At 42.9% G+C, this 22066-nt stretch overlaps 1 long non-coding RNA gene across 1 annotated transcript in view; it reads right to left on the bottom strand.

The window, feature by feature from the left end:
* Positions 1-3351: 3351 nt before the first annotated feature.
* LOC115089437 overlaps positions 3352-22066 on the bottom strand; it is a 42955-nt gene continuing 24240 nt past the window's right edge. The window contains exon 3 of the long non-coding RNA XR_003856086.1: positions 3352-3936. This is a non-coding gene — a long non-coding RNA (uncharacterized LOC115089437). The remainder of the gene's footprint in view (positions 3937-22066) is intronic.

The raw sequence follows: 22066 nt of genomic DNA, 5'->3' as shown, positions 1-22066 counted from the left end.
TTATGAAAGCTTTTCCGATATTCTGTGGTTGAACACATTCTCTTCGCTTTGTTGATTTTCTGGTGTTGCATTAGATCTCTCTTCCTACTGAAATATGGCCCATATTCAGAACATGTAAAATCTCTCTCCCGTGCATGTTTTCTGTTGTGACTGCCTTTCTTCCTGCTGACTCAGGGTTTTGCTAAAGTCTGTATATGTATAGTTTCTGTCTTCAGAATCAGATCTCTGTTGTGATTTCAGAGTTATAGGATCCATGAGAAACATCACACACACATCTTTCTGCAGTTGTAGGATTTCTTTGTTTTTTCCCTATATGTGGATATAACTGGCACTCTGCTCATATACAAGATAATTCTCAGTTGAATATCTTTGCTTCTTTTCTGAAATACATTTATTTCTGCAAGTATCCTCTTTGTGTCTTTCTGATAACAACTTGTTCCCTTCCAGATTATCACTCAGCTCCCAGTGCTCTCTTCCTGTATTACTGTTTCTGGGATCATATTTCTCTAAAGATTGAAGAATGGCATGAGATAAACACAGATGATCCCTAGCAGCTAAAGGATGGATGTGAAGGAAAGGGAAAACCCATGTTAATTGGGGTAATCTGAACAGACTGGCAGTTAATAAAACTTTCAAGAATATTCAATGGATCATGTGGGTCTTTCTGCAATCATTTACTTATTACTGTGTGTTAGAACCAGAAAAGGAGAGAGAGGGTGAGGAAAAACATGCATTTTTTTCTTTTAACATTATTTCTTTTTAGAGACAGTTTTTAAAGCTATGTATTTCTTTAAATTCCCCAATATAACCAAGAAAGAAGGTGGGAGAACGATGCTGGAATTCTAGAGATGTACAACAAAACAGTATGAAAAGAACAAGAAAAGAGAGGGGGTGGGAGGAGAAACTTGTATTTGTTTTCTTTTTTTTTATATTTTATTTTGTGGACAAACACCTCAGTATAACTAAGAAGGACAGAGTGGAAGTACTAATATGGGATCCAAGCATGAAACAACAAAGTGGCATCAAAACCCCCAAGGTGTAGTGTCAGGGGCATGACGACAACTAGGCAGAATGGCAACAGGATCCCCAAGGTGTAGACTCTGGGGTATGGCAGCAAGGCTGAGTCACAGCAAGACAGCCAAGGTATAGCATAAGGGGATACTGCAGCAAGGCAGAGTGTCAGCATGACCCCAAGTCTAGTGTCAGGGGCATGGCATTTAGGCAAAGTGGAAGCAAAAACCTCAAGTGCAGAATAAGAAGTATAAGAGCAAGGCAAAGTGGCATCAAAAACGCTAATGTATAGAGTCTGGGTTATGGCAGTAAGGATGAGCGGTAGTAAGACCCTCAAGATGTATAAATAGGAGCAGAACAGTTTTACCTTGATTAATCCTCCATCATATCTATTTGTCATCTTCTATTGCCTTGCTCTGTCCTGGGTACTACCTCATTCAGAAATTTCTTAGTTGTTATACTTATAGTCTCACTGTAGAACTTTTCAATATGCAATGAAACAAGCATTTGTTTAATTGATGGGAACCCTCCATTTCTTTCAGGGATCCACAAATAAAATTAAAATGGTCTTATGTGTTACATTTTTACCCATTTGTTTCCAAAAAATACACATCTTTTTCCACAATGCACACAGTTTTAATCACATTTAGAGAAGTCATAACTGGAACTGTGTTTTAATTGTGAGAGGACGCTAAAATGCATAAATTTCATTTTAAAAAATTTAGCAAGCTGATTCCCATGAAAAATGTACATACAGCTAGTGCAAATGTAAATTTTCAATTTTGTACCAGTGGCAAGTTTCAGTGTGAAAGACAATGCATACTTTTCCTTTGAAAGTAGCTATGGAATTTGTCCCACTAAAAAGTTTGAAAATCCAGAATGAATAGCAATGTGATTAATATGAAATCTTAGAAATCCTGGTGGAAACACAGGGAACCATATTGCCATGTATGTCTGCTAGACTGTGAAGTTAGAATCAACTAGCATCTTGGTCTGTCTGGTAGGCTACAAATTATGTAATAACTAGAAGTCCTAGCAGAAATGCTGGTACTCAGATAGCTGGGGCTGTTTGGTAGGTGATGTAGGAGACCTAGAAGGCTCATTAGGAACAAAAGCTATTTAGATCAGGTTGTGATGATAGAATAAAACTAGCAACTTAGTTTATCTGGCAGACTGCAAGTTCTATAATAACTAGAAGCTCTAGAGGAAATGCAGGAGCTCATATATTGTTGCGACCGTTGCTGCCCGACGTCTCCACTACGCCCATCTTATCTCTTTGGCGACTCCCTCTTTGCCTGTTGGAAGTTTGGCTGCTGCGGCGTCATCTTGCCGTTCCCCTCCGGCGTCCCCGGACTGGCTAGATGCTGCACTCCGCCATGTTTTCCAGCAGCCTAAGGGCGCGTGCGCGGCCCCGACTCAAGTACTAGCAGTGGCGCGAACCTCAGGGGCGTCTCCCTGAGGTGACGTCATCCTCACCAGATATTTAAGGTCTCTGAATTCGCTAACTAAATGAGTTAGCAAAGGTTTACCTGGCTTCCTCCAGGATCGCTGCAGATGGGATTCGCTCTCCACATACCTTGCTACTCTGCCTCCTCGGACTTACCAGGGGTTCCCGCTCCTTGGGGGCCTCGCTCTCTTTCTTGTTTTTCAGGTTGCAGTCTGGAACAGGTACTCGCTCCGAGGGCCCACGTTGCCAGACTCACTTCTGAATACCACTTCTGCTAGGAAGTCATCGCTGCCTATAACACCAGTGAGTTACCATCTCTCTCAGCGCATTCTCTGGAACCAGGTACTTGCTCCTCGAGGGCCTAATCCTTTCCAGCTCCTGGGCTGCTTCTAAGAGACTATTGTGTGAGTGTTACCATCAAGGTTCTGTTCCAGAACTCGGCATACCCTGCCTACTTACTATATTCAGTTTCTCTACAGCTCAGTTATCCAGGATCGCTGTTCCAGTATCTGAGGGACTACAGCCCAGCCGGGCACTTCCAGCTCACTACTGCCACCTCTGGTGGTTCGATATACTGTTTAATAAAAGAACTAGTGTGTGTCTGTCTCCATATTCTGAGCCTGACCAGTGGTCTCTCTCAGGATCTTCCCCCGGGGGAGTGGTCATCTGCCACTGGCCCAAGGATCTACCCACAACTACTACAAACACTAACATATAGCCAGATTTGTCTGGCATTTCTCAGGGAGAACTAGGAGATCAGAAGTTCAGGCAACAGCAACACTAGTATTGTCTGTTTTAATATGTACAGAGTTTAGTGGTTATGTAACCGTCTCTAAAAGTCAGAAAGGAGATCCAGACAACTGATCCGTAAAGATAGACTTTTATTGCCAGCAAGATGCAGCTAAGACAAAGGCTTAGTACAACTGCATGCCACGCCCCCTCAGGAGCTAGCTCTTATACATTCTACATTTCTTATCTTTTACACATGCGTTCTACAAATTGCTGAACAAGCATTTTCTAGCGTGGTTTTCAAGTAGGTGTAGCTTATAATCAGACTATTGTTTCGTCATTTAATTGACGGGTTAGACATTTTATAGCGATGATCGTATCAATACAATACAAATTATTAGAATTACAAAATGGTGGTGCGTTCCACTGAATGTCAGTACGTGAGCACGTAGTTGCGTAATGCATGCCATTGCGGTTCAAATGTTAGTACATTCAAGATGGCTGTGCGTTTCAATGCGATTCACTGCTGGCAATGTTAATTAGAAGATTTCAGTCTTCTCATTCAACGAAGGTCCATTAAATTGAACTCCAGTTAGGCATGGGAAAGGTGGCCGCTGAAAAGAACTAATTGAGGATCATTTATGCTCTTCCTCCCAAGATGGTGAAGTACAAAGGGGAAAGATAAAATGATGCTCTTGGATAAAAAAAAAAGAGAAATCTTGCAGGTGGTCACAATCGGAGGCTGGCACCTAGACAGAATAAAAGCAGACTGAATGGGTCAACTGGACTCTTTCTGCTAAGTTACAAATTATATCTATCGAGAGAGAGAGATGTATGAATATATGTATGAAAATAAAAAGCCTTGCTTTATGACTTGACATTTTTCCCAAAGCAGGAATAGCACCTCAAGATTTTCTGCAACTAGTAGGCTCCCACTAATCATGTCTGCAATTATGTTTTGATGAATATTTTGAAATTATTTTTGGGAGTTTTTGCTGGATATGAATAAACTTTTTGATGTTCACCTTGGATAACTTTCGTTGCAGTGCCCTATTATTTTTTAGCAACAGAGGCTTGATGGTCAGAGAGTAATAAAGTTGAATTGGCAAAGTCATGACTCAAATATCAGAAGGGTTGTTTTTATTATAAAATTAAGTATGGCAAAGAAAGCTCTTAAAACAATCATTCTTATTGAAGACTGATTTAAACCAATTTGAAGCATGCAATGCGTTGAAATAAATCAACTAATGGAGAACTTTCTGCATTTCTAATGCTCTGTTTTAGGTTTACCTCTAATTTAAAAAATGAGGCATTTCAAGTTTACAAACCACAAAAGACAGTGAAGTTGAATCACCCATCCCCCATGGATACAACTGATATTGTTGTCTGATAAGTGCAAAGATTTTGTTTTTTTTCCATAACCAATACAGTTACTGATTATTTATGCCGGGTCCAAAATTTGGTCCTTGAAGGCTGCAAACTGGACTGGTTTTCATAACCAAGCTATGCTAGCTATCTACCTTCTTGGACTATAGCCATATAAATACATCTGATGAATATTCACGGTGGATATCTTGAAAACCAGACCTATTTGTGGCCATCACTGAGAATCCCTGCTTTTCACTATAAAAAGGTATTATGTCAGTATCCACCACCTTTGTTATTTGAACATAAGAACATTAGACATGTCATACTGGGTAAGATCACGAGTCAGTTAAGCTCAGCATCCTCATTCCAACAATGGCCAATCCAAGTTACATGTATCTGGCAAGTACTCAAACATTAAATAAATCTGAAGCTACTATTCCTTATTGATTAATAGCAGTTTATGGACTTATCTAGGAACTTATCCAAACCTTTTTTAAACCCATTTACACTAACTGCCGTAACCATATTCTTTGGCAATGAATTCCAAAGCTTAATTTTGCGTTGAGTAAAAAAGAATTTTCTCCAAATTGTTTTAAATGTGTTACTTCATGGAGTGCCCCTAGTCCTTTTATTGTCCAAGAGAGTAAATAACCAATTTACATTTACCAGTTCAAGTCCTTTCATGATTTTGTAGACCTCTATCATATCCCCCCCTCAGCTGTCTCTTTTCCAAGCTGAACAGCCCTAACCGCTTTAGTCTTTCCTCATAGGAGAGCCGTTCCATGTCCTTTATCATTTTTGTCGCCCTTCTCTATACTTTCTCCAGTGCAACTATATCTTTTTTGAGATGCGGCAACCAGAACTGAACACAGTATTCAAGGTGTGGTCTCACCATGGAGAAATACAGAGGCATTACGATAGCCATTTTATTCGCCATTCCCAACATATTGTTTGCTTTATTTTGACTACCACAGCCCACTGAGCCAACGATTTTAATGTATTATCCATGATGATGCCTAGATCTCTTTCCTGGGTGGTAACTCATAATATGGAACCTAATTTTGTGTAACCTTAGCAAGGGTTATTTTTCCCTATATGCATCACCTTGCACTTGTCCACATTAAATGTCATCTGCCATTTGGATACTCTATCTTCCAGCCTCACAAGGTCCTCCTGCAGTTTATCACAATCCATGTGAGCTTTAACTAATTTACATACTTTTGTGTCATCTGCAAATTTGATCACCTTACTCATTGTACCACTTTCCAGATGATTTATAAATGTATTAAAAAGCCCCAGTCCAAGTACAGATCTCTGAGGCTCCCCACTGTGAAAACAGACCATTTAATCCTACTATCCAAGTCTCCATTTCCTGTCTTTTAACCAGTTTGCAATCTACAAAAGAACATTGCCTCCTGTCCCATGACTTTTTAGTTTTCTTAGAAGCCTCTCATGAGTGACTTTGTCAAACGCCTTTTGAAAATCCAAATACACTATAGCTACCAGTTCACCTTTGTCCACATTTATATCTTTTATTCACCATCAAATTTTGGAGACTATGCAATAAATGTTAATATGCAAATTAAGGCCTCTTGTGCATACTAAAAATAATGGAATATGCAGAAAGACTTAATATGCATATTAAAGTGGTTCCAAAGATGTTAGCATAAACACACTAAAATTAGCATGTATGTGCTTATAAATGAAGAAACATTACATGCAAATGATGCTTTAGGATGTGCAAGTAAAACAGTGTGGTAGCTCACCCTCTATGCTATTTATTGAGCATACACTAATGGTATGCTATTTAATGGCTGCATCAGACCAGGTGATAAGGTGCTAACATGCACATTATTCAGAGGGCTCAGAAAACTACAAATAATTGTGCTGAAAAATGAAGGCCATGTACAGGAGTACATGAATACATTTGACTTGGCTTTGCCAAAACAAAAAAAGACAACATACTGTTTGAGAGAATATTTACATACATACATACATATATCTACACCACAACTAAGTCTGCTCAAACAAAACCGTGACATCACAGAGGATCTTCAAGCACTGCTCTACACCTCACAGTGTACAAGGCCTAGGGGTTCATAGTTCTGTGTAAAGTTTCTAAGGAAATGGCATGATTTTCAGGATCATTGCTGTCCTTGCTATGGTTAGTTTGGCCAATGAGCACTGCAGATGTTCAGAGTCTTGACCACAAACAGCAGTTTTTGTAAAAAGTCCAGCCCCACTTGTGGGTAGTCATAAAAGCAGGGGGCTTCTTCCAAGAGCAAGTGACTAGCCATTGAGAGCCCTTCTCAGTCTTTCCTGTCAGCAATATATAAAAGGTTTTCACAGGGCACCAGCAGGACAGGGAAGTCATGAAGAAGTAGAAAAGAATGTCAGAGAAAAAGGAGGTGACAGAGGAGCACTTAAAAATAAATTAGCCCTTTTTTTTTTTTTTACACAAGAGAAATATATTTCCAAACAATAGGTTACCAACAGACCAAAGTCTTTGCAGTCATTGATTTTGTTTGTATGACCAAAGAATGCTATAGGCACTCAAAGGCTTGAGAATTAAAAGCAGTCTGGACATCAAAAGCTTTTATGAATAAACCAATTGTTTTGGTTTGAGTGCAGAGCTTATTTTTGTGATCCTTGAAGCATTAGTATACTGGTGGCACAACCATTACGGTGCCTACACTAGAGGGTGGTCATATGGGGGGAAGGTTCACAGGCCCGTGCCTTTTTGAGTCAGGGTGACATCTTCTTCCTTAGATTGCCCCCTTCCATGCTCACCTCTCTCCCAAAATACATCCTCTCACACTGCCCTTTAAGGTCAATTACTGGCATAGAAGACAGATGGTTCTAAATAGGTACTCATGTCAGTTTTCTGCTTTCCTGGGACTCTGTTCTTCTTTCATAACCTCTCTTGGAATGTAATAGCTCTTCCACTTCTTCCCTCAGCACTGACAAACAATCCTCATGTGCCAGGCTTGCTTGCATACCCTTTGAAAAATATGTAGAAATGTATGGAAATAGAGGTACTGAGGCAATGCAGAAAATGAAATAACTCATGCTGCGCAGTATAGATTACAGAAAAGTAACATTTTTGTCACAGCGCCCCCACTGCAGGTTGTTGCAATGGCCCAATCCAGATTCTATAGCACTGAGTAATCTCTATGGATGTGGGTGGACTTTTAGAGTTTGAGACTACCACTGCAAGAACTCTATAGGCCCAAAACCTTGGGGAGGAGCCTAGGGACCGGGCGAGGGATTTGTTGCTGGTTCACTTTTTTTTCTGTGACTTTATTGTGGAAGGAAGTTTTTGTCCACCCTTCCCATCCAGGAAAGAGGTTGTCCAAGTCTTGGATGAAAGCCTTACGTCCTTGGGTTCTGACCTCTTGCAGGACAGAGTCAGGGAAAAGCAAGTTTGCTTACCGTAAACGGTGTTTTCCGTAGATAGCAGATGAATTAGTCATGTTGTCTGGGATGTCCTCCCGTCCTGTAGGTGGCGGAGCTCTCAAAGCAAAGTTCTAAGTCTTGCTACAGTGTGTGCCTGCTTGGCACCTCCCCCTCCCCTCTGCAGAGTCTCCTCAGTCTGTGATAAAGCAACTATATAGTGCAAGACTATCCGGGGAGGTGGGAGGGTCAGCATGGCTAATTCATCTGCTATCTATGAAAAACGCTGTTTACGGTAAGCAAACTTGCTCTTTTCACGTAGATAAGCAGCTGAATTAGCCATGCTGTCTGGAAGTCCCCAACTAGAAACTTGAGCCGTGTTTTTTAATGTTCAGTCACTGGTATGCTCAAGTTACAAAAGTATACTACGGCCAGTCCTTTGTGACATGAAAAACATCTATGAGGTGCCCGCTTGTAAAATCTGTTTGCCCATGGTTGCATCTAATGAAGCAAGCTTGTCCAAACAGTAATGAGTGGTGAATGTATGAAGTGATGTCCAAGTAACAGCTTTGCAAATGTCTATTATGGGTACAGCATGAAGGTGTGCAATAGAGGCTGCTACCGCTCTCACCTGGTGAGCTTTTGGCGAAGTCGTAAGCTGTTCTGAACATCACTGGTAGCAAAATTGGATGCAATTTGTGATCCAGTTTGACAATGTTTCTTTTGAGACCAGTAAGCCTGGTGCATTCAGGTTGAAGCTAACTCTGGTCACACCATAGGGCTGTCCTAAATTTAGCGGATACACTTTTCTGGCTAACTTTAAGATAGCTGGGTATAGTCAGTGGTGCTGAAGATAGATGTATTTGGCTAACATAACTAGCCGCTTTGGAGGTTGAATATCGGTCCCTATGAGATAAGATGGTCTGAAAAGGAGAAAAAGCTGAAATAGAAAGGGAAGTACAGAAGACTAAAGACAGAGAAGGGTTAAGGCCTTTGCCAATCTAATTCCATGTTATTATGGGATGTTAATCTAGTGTGGCACCACCCAGAAGTATGGTCCGCAAAATGATTAATCCCTCCTCTGCAAATAGATTTCTGAAGGAAACTGTCATAATAGTACACCCAAACCTTTTACCTGTGAGCCAACAAACATACCAAAGTTATTTCAGAAGTGACTGTGGTAAGAAAGCTATATATAATAGGTACAAACATCTATACACAGTGCAAACCATGATTTCCTCACCTTTCAGTGTATCTACCCTATTGCAGATTTTGATGCCATCCACAAAAAAGCACACCTTTGGGCAGACTATCAGCCATAATTGTCTTTTTCTGCTGTCATGTTTCTATGTTTCCTGACAACCTTTCTGCAATATCACTAATAAAAGCATTGAACAGAGCCAGAGCAAGGACAAATCCCTGTGGCGCACCACTGGTAACTCCCTTCTCCTCAGAGTGAGCTCCATTTCCCACTACCCTTTGTCATCACCCACTCACTCAGTTTCTAACAGTCAGCCCCTTTAAGGTAATTAGGGAGCTCAGTTTATAAGTCACCTATGTGGAACCTGGTCAAAGGCCTTGCGTATATCCATTACACTATAATCTAGTGCTCTCCTCTGATCCTACTTTCTGATCACCCAGTCAAAAAAATTGATTAGATTCATTGGATAAGAACTATCTCTGGTAAAAACCATAATGCCTTGGGATCCTGCATTCCACTGGATTGCAGAAATTCCACTATTCTTTCTTTTAGCAGTGATTCCATTAATTTACTCACCAGTGAGGCAAGACTTACTGGCCTATCTTTCTACAAGCTTGTTTTATAGCCATATTGTATTAAGTCACATTACTTTATGGTTGTAAAACACCATGATACTGGCTGGTGCTTGTTGCAACCGTCCCTTCCCGATGGCTTCACTCCACCTACCTTTCTTTCCTGGCAACTCCTCCTGCTATTGATGGATGCCTGGCTGCCACGGCATCTGCCTGCCGTCCTCTCCGGCGTCCCCGGACCGGCTTGGGCGCTGCCTCCCACCATGCTCCGCCTGTACCTTAGGTCACATGCGCCGCGCGTCCCTCCCTCTTATTTCCTTCTTGGTGCGAACCTCAGGGGCATCCCCCTATGACGACATCATGCTGCCCGGATATTTAAAGCCTACGAAGTTTGCTAGCCTTTGAGTTAGCAAGGGGATTCCTTATGGATGGGATTCGCTCTCCGTACCCAGCTACTCTGCCACCAATCTTCATTGGACTCTTAACGCTAATGGGGTACCCGCTCCTCGGGGGCTTCACTTGCTTTTCAGGTCGCTATCAGGAAACTGGTACTCACTCCTCGAGGACCCATGTTCCCTGCTCCTACCTTCTCTTCTGCCTGGAAGGATTCGCTATCTTCAACACCAGTGAGTACTACCATCTTCATCTCAGAGCTGTTCCCTGGAACCAGGTACTTGCTCCTCGAGGGCCTGCCTCCGTTCCAGCCCTGGTGCCATCTCCTACATGGAACCGCTGTGTGAGTACATTACCTTCAAGCCTCTCAGCTTTCAGGGATCAGGTACTCGCTCCGAGGGTCTGCTCTCCCTATCCTGGGGTTCTCCATACTGGGGCTTTGTGCATATTCCACTGTACTCATTCTCAGTTATTTCCACTACAGCACTGCTACCGGAAGAGTCGCTGTTCCAGCGCCTGAGGGATACTAGCCCTGCCGGGCTACTTCAACTACTCACCACTGCCACCTCTGGTGGCTTCACCACAATGTTTAATAAAAGATCAGTCTCTGTGTTTGTGTGTCCTCAGCTGAGCCTGACCTGTGGCCCCTCACGGGACCTTCCCCCGTGGACATGGTCAGCTGCCACAGTGTCCAAGGGTCCACCCAAACCTCACTAATTATAGCAGTGCTGAATATAGTGCAATTTTTAAAAGGGAACCAGCAGGGCAAGAACAACTTGGGGATTGATCCTGTCTCTTGCTGTAGTCAGCCAACCCATGAAAGTGTTAAGTGGGCAGTGGGTATGACCTGGTTTATTTGCAGAGGGGGTAGCGGAGAGCCTGGGGAGACTTTGGCTTATTTGCAGGAGGTGGGAGGGTGGTTAAGGGAAGTTCCTGGTCGGGTTAGGCTGCAATGGGAGCTAGGGAAGCCCCATTTTTGGTTCAAAATGTTTTAAATCTAAATGTTTATTTTTGTTCAGTAAATGAACTGAATCAAAATAACTATTAAACAAACAAAAGAGTAAATAAACTCTGTGCTTTAGCCCCCAAAATGAAAATATGAACCAAAAGAAAATTTTTACTCCTGCACATCCCTACTGGCAGTTAGATATAAAAACAGTAGTCAGAAAGGCCAAGAAAGAATTTGAGAAGGAGCTTGCCATAGAGGCAAAACTAATAATAAAAACATTTTCAAGTACATTTAAAGCAAAAAGTCTATGATGAAATCAGTTGGGCCACTGGATGACCACATGGTAAAAGGGGTTCCCAGGCAGGCTAAGGAAATAGCAGAAAATCTGAATGAATTCAATGCCTCCCTCTTTACGGAGGAGGTTGTTGGGAACATATAATCACCAAATGTTTTTGATATGGGTGATTTTGAGGAACTAAAGCAAATCTCTAATAGAAGCTGTAATAGATGAAATAGACAAACTCAAAATTAACAAATCACCACTACAAGATTTTATTCACCTCATGACACTGCAGACTTTTCATTAGTAATCTGTAATCTATCATTTAAAACAGGCACAGTTCCTGCAGACTGAAGGGTGGTCAATGTAATACCAGTTTTTAAAAAGGGTTCCAGGTACGAGCTGGGCAACTGTAGACTGGCGAGCCTGATGTTAGTGCTGGAGAAAAAGCAAGTTTGCTTACCTATAGACAGCAGGATTAATTAATTATAACTTATGGTTGACATCTTCTGACAATGCTTCTGGGGCCCTCCTTGGACCAAACTATGAATTACCCCTATGCTTGGTGTGGAAATATCACATGAGAAATTATATTTACTAATGTGATTTATTTTTGGGTTTGTAGCCTGAGTGGGAGTTCAGACAGGGTCCTGGTCACCCTGTTACCACAATTCTGTGCTTTTCCCAAACAAACACTCTCTTAATTGTGGCTCCACAGACCAGATAAAATCAAACCAGAACAAACAGTAATTAACCCTTTTACTAGTATTGTGAAAATAGACAGTAAATCCAACCAGAACATTAAATGGGAAAAGTACAGTAGTGAAGTATAATATAAGCTTGCAGTTTTATTTTAAATCAAGCAATGCAAAAATAACACTGGGCAACCAACATACTCATATGGATAGTAAAAAAATAAAAAACAAAGAACAGTAACAGAGAAAGATTGTGGGGAAAAGCAGAAGTACACAACTTTCAGAAATTGTTTTTACCCCCGAGTACTCAAAAAAGGGTGGGGAGGAACAGATCCACCCCAATGTCACCAGTGTGTAAAGGGTACACTTTCTCCCAAACACATAACTGTGTGGATAAAAAACAAACAAAAATCAAGAAAAATGAAGGCATCCCTCTTGATGGAACTGGATAGATGACAAATCAAATAGATGAGCATTGCAGTAGTGGTAGGTCTCTCTCTCTCTCTCCTGGGGATCTTCCCCAAATGGTTTACTTACTTAGTACTAAACAGAAAGCAGGCCTGGTTTCAATCTATTACAGAAATACCATGGTACATCAGTTTCTCTTTCCCTGCCCTCTTCTCATGTAGGTATGGCAAGGGTTTATACTTTACTCAGATATAGAATCAGCTCGGTCTACAATGAAAAGCTCCAACACATAAGCTCATGCAGGCAGGAACCTCATTTGTAGTAGCTCACTACATTTACATGTAGTCAGCTCAGTAATCCTCACTGTGCTTTATTAGCTCCTCAGTTTCTCTCAGAGCAGGGAGGCAGGCACTACTATGGAGAACTGTTTATAGGTAAGAAAACTTGCTTTCTCCATTGACAAATAGGTATGAAATCAGCCATAATGCAAGGGGAGCCCCAAGCTGAAGGATGTATTGTGGAATAACTACTGAAAAGATAGTCCAGTCTCCACTGCTGGGGTCTGGATTACAGGATGAACATATTGCACATAGATACTTATCCAAAGTTACTATCTCTTTGAGACATGTTGTCTTGACCGTAGTGTGAAGTAAAGGTATGAAATGATAAGCAATTGATAAGTTGTGTGTGTGTCATTAATGCAAGTGGTCCTGCGATGAGCCACTGATTCATCGCCATGGCTCTCACTTAAGTTTTCACAAAATCTGTAATCTGTAAACCAGCTAATGTGAAACAGGATGCTATATAGTTTGCTAGCCAATTAGACAGTTCTTTTGATAACTGCCTTCCCAATTTATTGGAATTGAAGGACAAACAGGTAAGAAGCTTGATGGTTAGCCTGAGTCCTCCTTAATTAATAGGCTAGGGCTCCCTTGTATTTCAAGAGTGACGAGTCTGTTCTTTGTGCACATGTGGTCTCAGAAAGAAAGTAGGTAGCACAACAAGTTTTTAAATGTGGAATGCAGATACTTTTGGAAGGAACTTGGGTGTTGCCGTCGTGGATCCTTGAACCAAGGTGGAGTTGGCACAACCTACAGGGAGGAGTCCTGCAGGTCCCCACTGGCGGCTGGCTTCGCTCTTACCAGCCCTCATTCCCCTTAGGTTGAGCTCTCAGATGCTGGTGCCAGCAAGTCTTAGGTGGGGGCCTCCACCGAAGGGCTGGCGATCCATGGATGATGTGATAAACCAGAGCAGTCTAACATAAGATTGGGGCAGGGCAGGCGGCAATCAGAAATATTCAGTAACAGGCAGATGTCTGCAGCAGGTGGCAATCAAGAGAACTCTAGGAAGCAAGCCAAGGTCAAACTGAGGATCCGACCAAGGGAAAGCAGGACAACAAGGCAGAGCAGGAGGATGAAAAGCAACACAGGAGGCAAGGTACAATGAAGAACGCAGAGCTAAAGACTGACCACAAGCACTAACGGAAAAGACTAGAACCAAAGACCAGACAAAGACTGAGAACTGAAGACAGGAAATTGGGAACACTGAGAGGACACTGAGGCAACTCATACTACAGAGAGTATAGGAGACCTGTGGCCAAGGCAAGGAGGAGATGAAGCCGAGGCCTTTTATAGGCTAGGCCCATGATGTAATCCAGGTGCACTGCCAGCCTTTTTCTGTCATGGGCCCTTTAAAAGGAGGGATGTTAGGTGCAAGCGCCTTAGAGGATCTGGGTGTGAATGGTGTCAGCATCCTGCTGTGAATGCTGTCAGCAGCATCTTGCTGTACCGAATGCGAGAGTGGCCTGGTGGCATCAGGAACCAGTGACAGTGGTTTGGGCCTGCCCGTGAGTGCAGTAGTCCACGGAAGGGGTGGGGGGGGGGGGAACCCTGACCCTTAAACGAAATATTGGGGTGAGTTTATAGACCCCTGTAATGAAAAAACTTCAGATACGGTGACTAAGAAACCAGAGCCTGCAATTTACTTACTCTTCGTGCTAAAGTGCTGACAACTAGAAACATCACTTTCCAGGTGAGAAATTTCAAATCAACTTATTCAAGAGGTTTGAAGGTAGGCTCCATAAGGTTAGCTAGAATGACACTGAGGTCCCAAGAAACCAGAGCTTTACTAACCAGAAGCTTAGAATGCCATATATCTTTCATAAACAGATTCTAAACGGTGGAGAGAGATCAGTGCTCTTCCACTTCCTGGTATTATGCTGCAATGGTGCTGAGATGAACCTTGACTAAATAGATATTGTGGACAAAAGAAAAATGGGGGGGGGGGGGGGCTGTGACATCACGAGCTGTGATGGCAGCTTAATTCCTATGCTCCCACAGTCTCCTGACTAATCTAAACAAATCCACACTCATACAGCATCAATCAATGTCCTAGGCATCTCAGGACTAAAGCTAAGTATCCTGCCATGACGACCAAAAAGAAAAACAGACTTTAACCGATTCTCCTTTACCAAGGACGGGAAACACATTCTCGAAGGCCTAGATGAGGGAGAGACAGAGGCCCAAGATGGCGCCGAATCGCAGGCATAAAGCCCAGATACCTTTAAGCTTAGCTCTGAGCAATCGAGTGCTCTAGATACTGAGCATCCTTCCCAAGCCAAGTTCCGCGAATGGTTCGCTAGCTTACGTGCTGATATTAAATCATGCCACCAGGAGCTCTTAACACATATTGATGAGATGAGGGAAGAACTCACGTGTATGGGACACAGGGTCGACGAAATGGACACGCGCCTAGACAGCCAAGCCGAATTAACCAATGCTAATACCAGTGCTTATGAATCCCTACGATCGGAAAATTCACAACTTATATCCAAGATCGCTGACTTAGAAAACTGATCGCATCGGAGTAATCTACGATTTCGCAGATTTCCTGAGGCAGCCACCACCGAAGACTGCACAGACCTAATTAAGCAATTCTGCCACTTCCTTGTTGACTGAGACTCATACCATGGAAAACTACAGCCCCCCGGATCGAGCTCATCGAGCCCTTAAAGCCCCATACCCAAACTGCACCAGAGATATAATAGTATGTTTCAACGATTACTCGGTTAAAGAACTCATCGCTGTGGCAGCTAGAGCTTGCAACGTGTGATCTTGGGAGGGAAGCGATATCACCATCTTCCCTGATCTATCGAATGTCACATTGCAAAGTCGGCAGTCTTTTCGTGAAATAACTACCTTCCTCTGCAATAAAAACATAAAATACCGATGGCTTCATCCCTTTGGGATCTCCTTCATTCTGGAAGGTATTGCTCACAAAGCTTTATTACCTACAGAAGCGCTACCAATTCTTACTCCATGTGGCTTCATATGCTCGCAGGCCCAGGCAAAAACCTCCAGTGCATCAGCTCCGTGGGTGACCTACACGGCCTGACAGCATGCAGGTAAATGTAACAGCAGACTGCGTCGACAGTCTGGAGGCTCAAATAGCAGCCAAGGTCCTACCTGACTTACCCACAGAACCCTTGCTATAAAGAAGCAGGTTCATTTACAACACCAGGAAGCTAATGGACAGAATTCTATTCTTTTCACTTCATATTATTCATTTTCACATTCAGAATTCCAGTTTGTTATATGTTTTTAAAGTTTTATGCCGTTGTTAAATTTGTGATATCTTGTTATAATATGCTGTAATTTGATGCAGGAGGCGGAGGAGTGCCTCTCCTTGTGTGTGTGACGTATACATCCCCCCGAATAGGAGATGGAGCAAACCTGCTTGGAGGGATATGCAGGTCTATTTAAAGATGAAGGGGACACATTAAGTCCCCAGGGGATTCATGCTATGTGTTCTGAGTACAGTATTTCTTTTGACCACTCTCTGCAAGGTCCAGCTGGTACTATGGCTAAAACTAACTTATCCTGTTACCTACCTGATGCTTTTATTAATCAGTTTTAAGATTTTCCCATTCTCATGTATGCAGCTTTTACTAACTGATGACGCAGGTAGACACAACTCATTGATACCGAGAGATAGCGGGTGGGTTTTTCTTATTTGTTTTCCCAAGTAATATATAAGTCATGACGGATTTAAAACTCCTTTCCATCAATGCCAAGGGACTAAATTCCCCACAAAAATGTTCTTTTGTATAGAGAACTCTGAGTCTCCTCACCAGACATAGTATTTGTTCAGGAGACCCATCTCGCTAGCAGAAATGAATGTCTCATGAAGTCTTCTAAATTTACTAATCAATATTACTCTGCTAATAATAAATTGGCCAAATATGTGGGGGTAGGTATCCTATTTGCCTCTAATATGGTTTTTGAATGTTTACAGTGTGTTAAGGATCCTCAGGGTCAATACTTACTACTTTGTATTACGATAAATGACTTAGGCCTAGATTTTCTAACGTATCGTGGCATACAGGGGGGCGGGCCTGAGATAGAAGGCAGCGATCGCACCTCTGTGGTACGATCGCTGCCGCTTTCACATCCAATAGCACCATCGTAAAAGGTGGTGCTATTGGGCGCAAAAAGGCTCCTTACCTTTTCGCCATCCACGCTGTCTTCGCGGCGTCCACCCTGACTCCTCCTCTTCTGGGGCAGACGCTGCCCCGACTCCGCCCCTTTTTAGCTATCGCACGCGAAACGTCCCTTTTCGCGTGCGCTAGCTTTAGAAAATGACCCCCTTAAGAGTTCACTCTTCTCAATCTATATGCCCCAAACAAAGAACAGGCTGGATTTTTTAAACAAATTCATCTACTCTTGGTACAGCACAAGGCTGGCAAATTAATAATAGGGGAGATCTCAATGTTGTTCTTACACCGACTTTAGATACCTCTAAAGGCTACTCCCATACTGCCCTGACCCACACCCGTGCACTTAGGGCCAGATTTTCAAAGGGATACACGCGTAAGATACGCGCGTACCCCCCGAAAACCTGGCCCAAACACCCCCTGCATGTGCCGAGCCTATGGTGCATAGGCTTCCGGCGCGCGCAAAGCCCCGGGACGGAGGGTGTCAGGGGGTGTGTCATCGGGGGGCGTGTCGTGGCCGGCGTGTCATCCAGGGGCGGCGCCACGGGCATGGTTTCGGCCCAGGGGCATGGCCGTGGCCTCCAGACCATCCCCCGGATCGGAACATGGCGTGCGGCAGCCGGCCCAGCGCGCGCAAAGTTACTTTGCGACAGAGGTGGGGGGGGGGGGGAGGTGGAAGGAAAGTTCCCACCGAGGCAGGCTGCGCGGCTCAGCACGTGCAGGCTGCCGATTTTGGGCAGCCTTGCGCGCGCCAACCCCGGATTTTAATGGATACGCGCAGCTACAAGCGTATCTATTGAAATCCCGCTTACTCTTGTTTGCGCCTGGTGCGTGTGCGCAAGTTTATGAAATCTACCCCCTTAAGGAGCTACTGAAGGAGCACAACTTGGTAGATGTGTGGCAGGCAAAGAACTCCCATTCCCGCTCATATTCTTATTACTCCAGGGTTCATAATTCATATTCTCGGATCGATTATCTTCTGGTAGACAAATCCTTATGCCATTCTGTTCGCACATCAGAGGTTGGTATAATCACATGGTCTGACCATGCATATCCATATCGTTCCATCTCACAGGAGGTAACCATGGTTTTGGAGACTTAATGACTCCCTCCTCCAAGACTTATCTTTTATACAAACTACATCTCAGATAATTCGAGACTTCGTTCAGGTTAATGCTCCATCGGTAGATTCTCCGATACTGGTGTGGGATTGTTTTAAATTGGATATACGGGGACACTTTATCTCCCATTCTTCCCATCGAAAACGTCAAAAGGAAGCAGCTTGATCCCACCTCAGGGATCAAATTAAGCTACTTACCTCCCAACATGTCCAAACAGGATCCCAAAAAATATTGACCAAATTAGTTAAGACACGAGAAGATCTTTACCGACTAGAGGTTGATTAAATAGCTCATCAGTTGAATATTACGCGACAAACTTATTTTGAAGGGGGAAATAAGGCTGGCAAAATTCTTGCCCATCAATTGAAAGAAGAACTTACTTATCAAAACCACATTCTCAAAATAAAAAATGAACAGGGTCACATGCAGAAATCACCCAACAATTTCTCAAATTCTATCAAACCCTCTATGTGGCTGAATCACATATCCAAAATCCTGATATTAATAGGTATCTGCAATCCAGCGACCACCGGCGTCTCTCACCTGACATGCATGAACTTCTTAATGCAGAGGTCACAACCGTAGAGATATTCCTGGCCATTAAAAATCATAAAGTGGGAAAGGCGCCTGGACCAGATGGCCTCACAACTAAATTTTATAAAACCTTTGGCCCTATATCGGCACCTCATCTACAAAAACATTTTAATTACTTATATGTGGGAGGTTCATTATTACCAGACTTGAATAAAGCAGGAATTACTATCATAGCAAAACCAGGAAGAGATCCTGCTCTATGTGCCTCTTACAGGCCAATATTATTGATCATATAGACTGAGTATGCACTCTCTATTAGCCAAAATTTTAGCGGATTGTTTAAACTGCTTTATCGCCCAAATAATATATCCGGATCAAGCAGGCTCATTCCTGGGCGAATGGCAAGTGACAATGTGCGGAAGATCCTAAATATTCTATGGAGGGTTACTCAATCAGACCATCTTTTATTATCCATAGATGCCGAAAAGGCCTTCGATATGGTTCACTGGCCTTTTCTCTTCCGTACACTCACCTATATGGAATTTGGGACCTATTTCCACAACTGGTTACAGGCTCTCTATAATTCCCCAACAGCCTTTTTAAAAATAAATGGTCAATACTCTCCTCCCTTCTCAGTCCAACGGGGTACCAGGCAGAGGGGTCCTCTCTCCCCCATCCTGTTTGCTATTTTCCTTGAACCCCTAGCCATTCACATTAGAAACAACCCTAACATTACCGGATTTACTTTTAACTCTCAACAATATAAAATGTCTTTATTTGCGGATGACATCCTGTTTACAGTTGGCCATCCCACATCATCTTTGAAAGAGATAGAAACAGAGCTTTCTCACTTTAGTGCGGTATAAGGATTCAAAATTAATTGGGACAAATCAGAGATATTAAACATCTCCTGTTCTCCTGAAATAGTCATCTCACTTCAGACCTCTCACACCTTCAAATGGGCTCCTACCAAGCTTAAATATTTAGGGGTATATCTGGGTAAGAATATGTCCGATCTCTTTCAACTCAACTATACTCCCCTTATCCACAATATCACCCAAGACAGACAGATGGAATTCCCTTCCCCTGACTTGGATGGGCCATATGGCGATGTTAAAAATGAATGTATTACCTAGATTTCTCTACCTTTTTCAAACCTTACCTATATCCTTAAGTAATGCAACATTGAAATTATGGCAGAGAAAACTATATTGCTTTCTATGGAAGTGTAGACCACCCCGAGTGGCCAGAGCGGTTCTTTTTCAGGCTAAGGAACATGGAGGCTTAGGATTCCCCAACCTCACTTGGTATTACGCAGCAGCGCAGCTGCGTCCAGTTATTGATTGGCACAGAACTAGAGATATTAAACTTTGGACTCAGATAGAACAGGCCTACCTCATGGACATGCCCTTACCGGCTTTAATTTGGCAACCGAGTAACATATGGAGACCGATCACCTCTATGTCACCATGTACTCGACATACCCTAAATGTCTGGTGCCTGTGGAAACGAAAACTGGTGGGGGATGCGTCCTACTTCTACCAGACGTTCCTCTTCCACAACACCACATTCTCATCTGGACTTCCCAAGTCAGCTTATCTCTCCTGGAAAACTCGGGGCATAACTCAAGTTTCACACATCTACTCCCAAGGATCTCTCATCTCCTTCACAACTATTCAAGTGGAATATCATCTCTCTCAGGCAGAGTTTTTGCCTTACATGCAGCTTCGACATTTCTTCCATAATATTAACTCACAGGGTCTTTTCTCATCTGAGAGAACCTTAGAGGGATACTGCATCAACCCAAAACCTCCTAAAGGATTGATTTCCAAATTGTACAAGTTGCTAGTAACACGCCCACAACTTAAACCCACGCATATCATGGCTTGGGAGAATGATTTGGGCAAGTCATTTTCTGAAGAGGAATGGGCGAAAATCTTTTCCGGACTCTCACACGCTCAGTCTCAGCTCGGATAATGGAAGCTAATTACAAAGTTCTAAACCAATGGCACCTTACTCAGACACGTCTTCACCACTTCCGCTCTACCAATGATCCACCCTGTTGGCGTAACTGTCACCAATTGGGAACTTATCTGCACTTATGGTGGGTCTGCATTTTTATTCAACCACTATGGAGGTATATTTCCAGAATACTATCGGAAATTATAAATCTACCTGTTTGACGATTCTTTTCCACTCCCAACTCAAACTCTCATTCAGCAGGTATGTACAGTTTCCAAAATGGAGATTTCAGCTACCTGGAAGAGGACTTTACTGCCGACATCTGCTGAACTTTTAAATCGTATAGACCGGGTATGCACTCTCTACTGACTGACCATGATCAAATACCATACACTACCTAAATTTGCCCATATTTGGAATCCATACATCTCATGGAGACAACTGACATTTTCAACATCTAATTAACAACCTTAGCCATTTATAATGATTTGTACTTTTTTTGCAGACTCATTGTATTTACTGTACTGATCTTTCAACATCTACTCTGTATAGCATGTTAGGGAGTAGGGAGGGGGAATATCAGTGCTTTGACTATATAATGCTGTTCGATTTTTGTTTGATTACTATGTTTATACAGGTTATTGATTGACAGCAATAAAAAAAAAAAAAGAAAAAAATTAGGCATTTAAGTAAATCCCTCAGTACACAGAAACAGGGTTCGTGCTAGAGATTTTGTTGCCCTGTGCAAACAGCTACTGTGCTGCCCTCTTCCCCCGTTCTATTTTTTTTTTTTTTAATACAGAACTTTTGTTGTGTTCCCAGTAACCAACACAATAAATAATTGTCAGGATATTGAGCCCTTGTTTTGTGGTGTGATAGGTTTGCCTACCAGGCTGCGTCAATCAGAACCAGAACCAGCTGGTAAAAATGTCCTGGTCTGGGAAAAGCTGGAGTTTTGCATATACCAGCCCCGTTCCCAGCAAGTTGAGTGAGCCCTTGGGTTCCGGGGGCCAGCAGGACTTGAGTGTGTCTCGAGAGCAGTCAAAGAGAGTCCTGAGATGGGCTAAGGTCAAGGCTGACAGCAAAGAGAAGTACTGGAACCGGGCTGAGGGTCAGGGCAGGCAGCAGACAGGGCATAGTCAGGGTCCTTGGCAAAGGTCAGGTCCAAGCAACAGACAAGGGAATGATCAAAGATCATAGCAGAGGTCAGATCCAGGTGAGCAGAAAGGACTGGAAGGGTATGGAGCACAGATGAATAAGGCAGTATGAGAAGGCTGCTCATGGCAAGGACAAGGCAGTTAGAAACAGAATGCAGGAACATACCAGTAACACAGTGCAAACAACGCAGGAGGCCCATTGCTGAGGCAAAGGATGGGAAGTATGACTGGGTCTTAAGTATCCAGCCATTATGTCATCACCTGGCACCCTTCAGCCTTAGGTGCTGTGATGCGAGTGCACGCACCTAAGGCCAGCACAGGGGAGAAGCGTCCTGACAGTGTTCATGCCATCGA

The sequence above is a fragment of the Rhinatrema bivittatum genome, chromosome 4 (assembly GCF_901001135.1).
Source record: "Rhinatrema bivittatum chromosome 4, aRhiBiv1.1, whole genome shotgun sequence".
Lineage (NCBI taxonomy): Eukaryota > Metazoa > Chordata > Amphibia > Gymnophiona > Rhinatrematidae > Rhinatrema > Rhinatrema bivittatum.
This window is presented reverse-complemented; position numbering and strand designations above follow the sequence as displayed.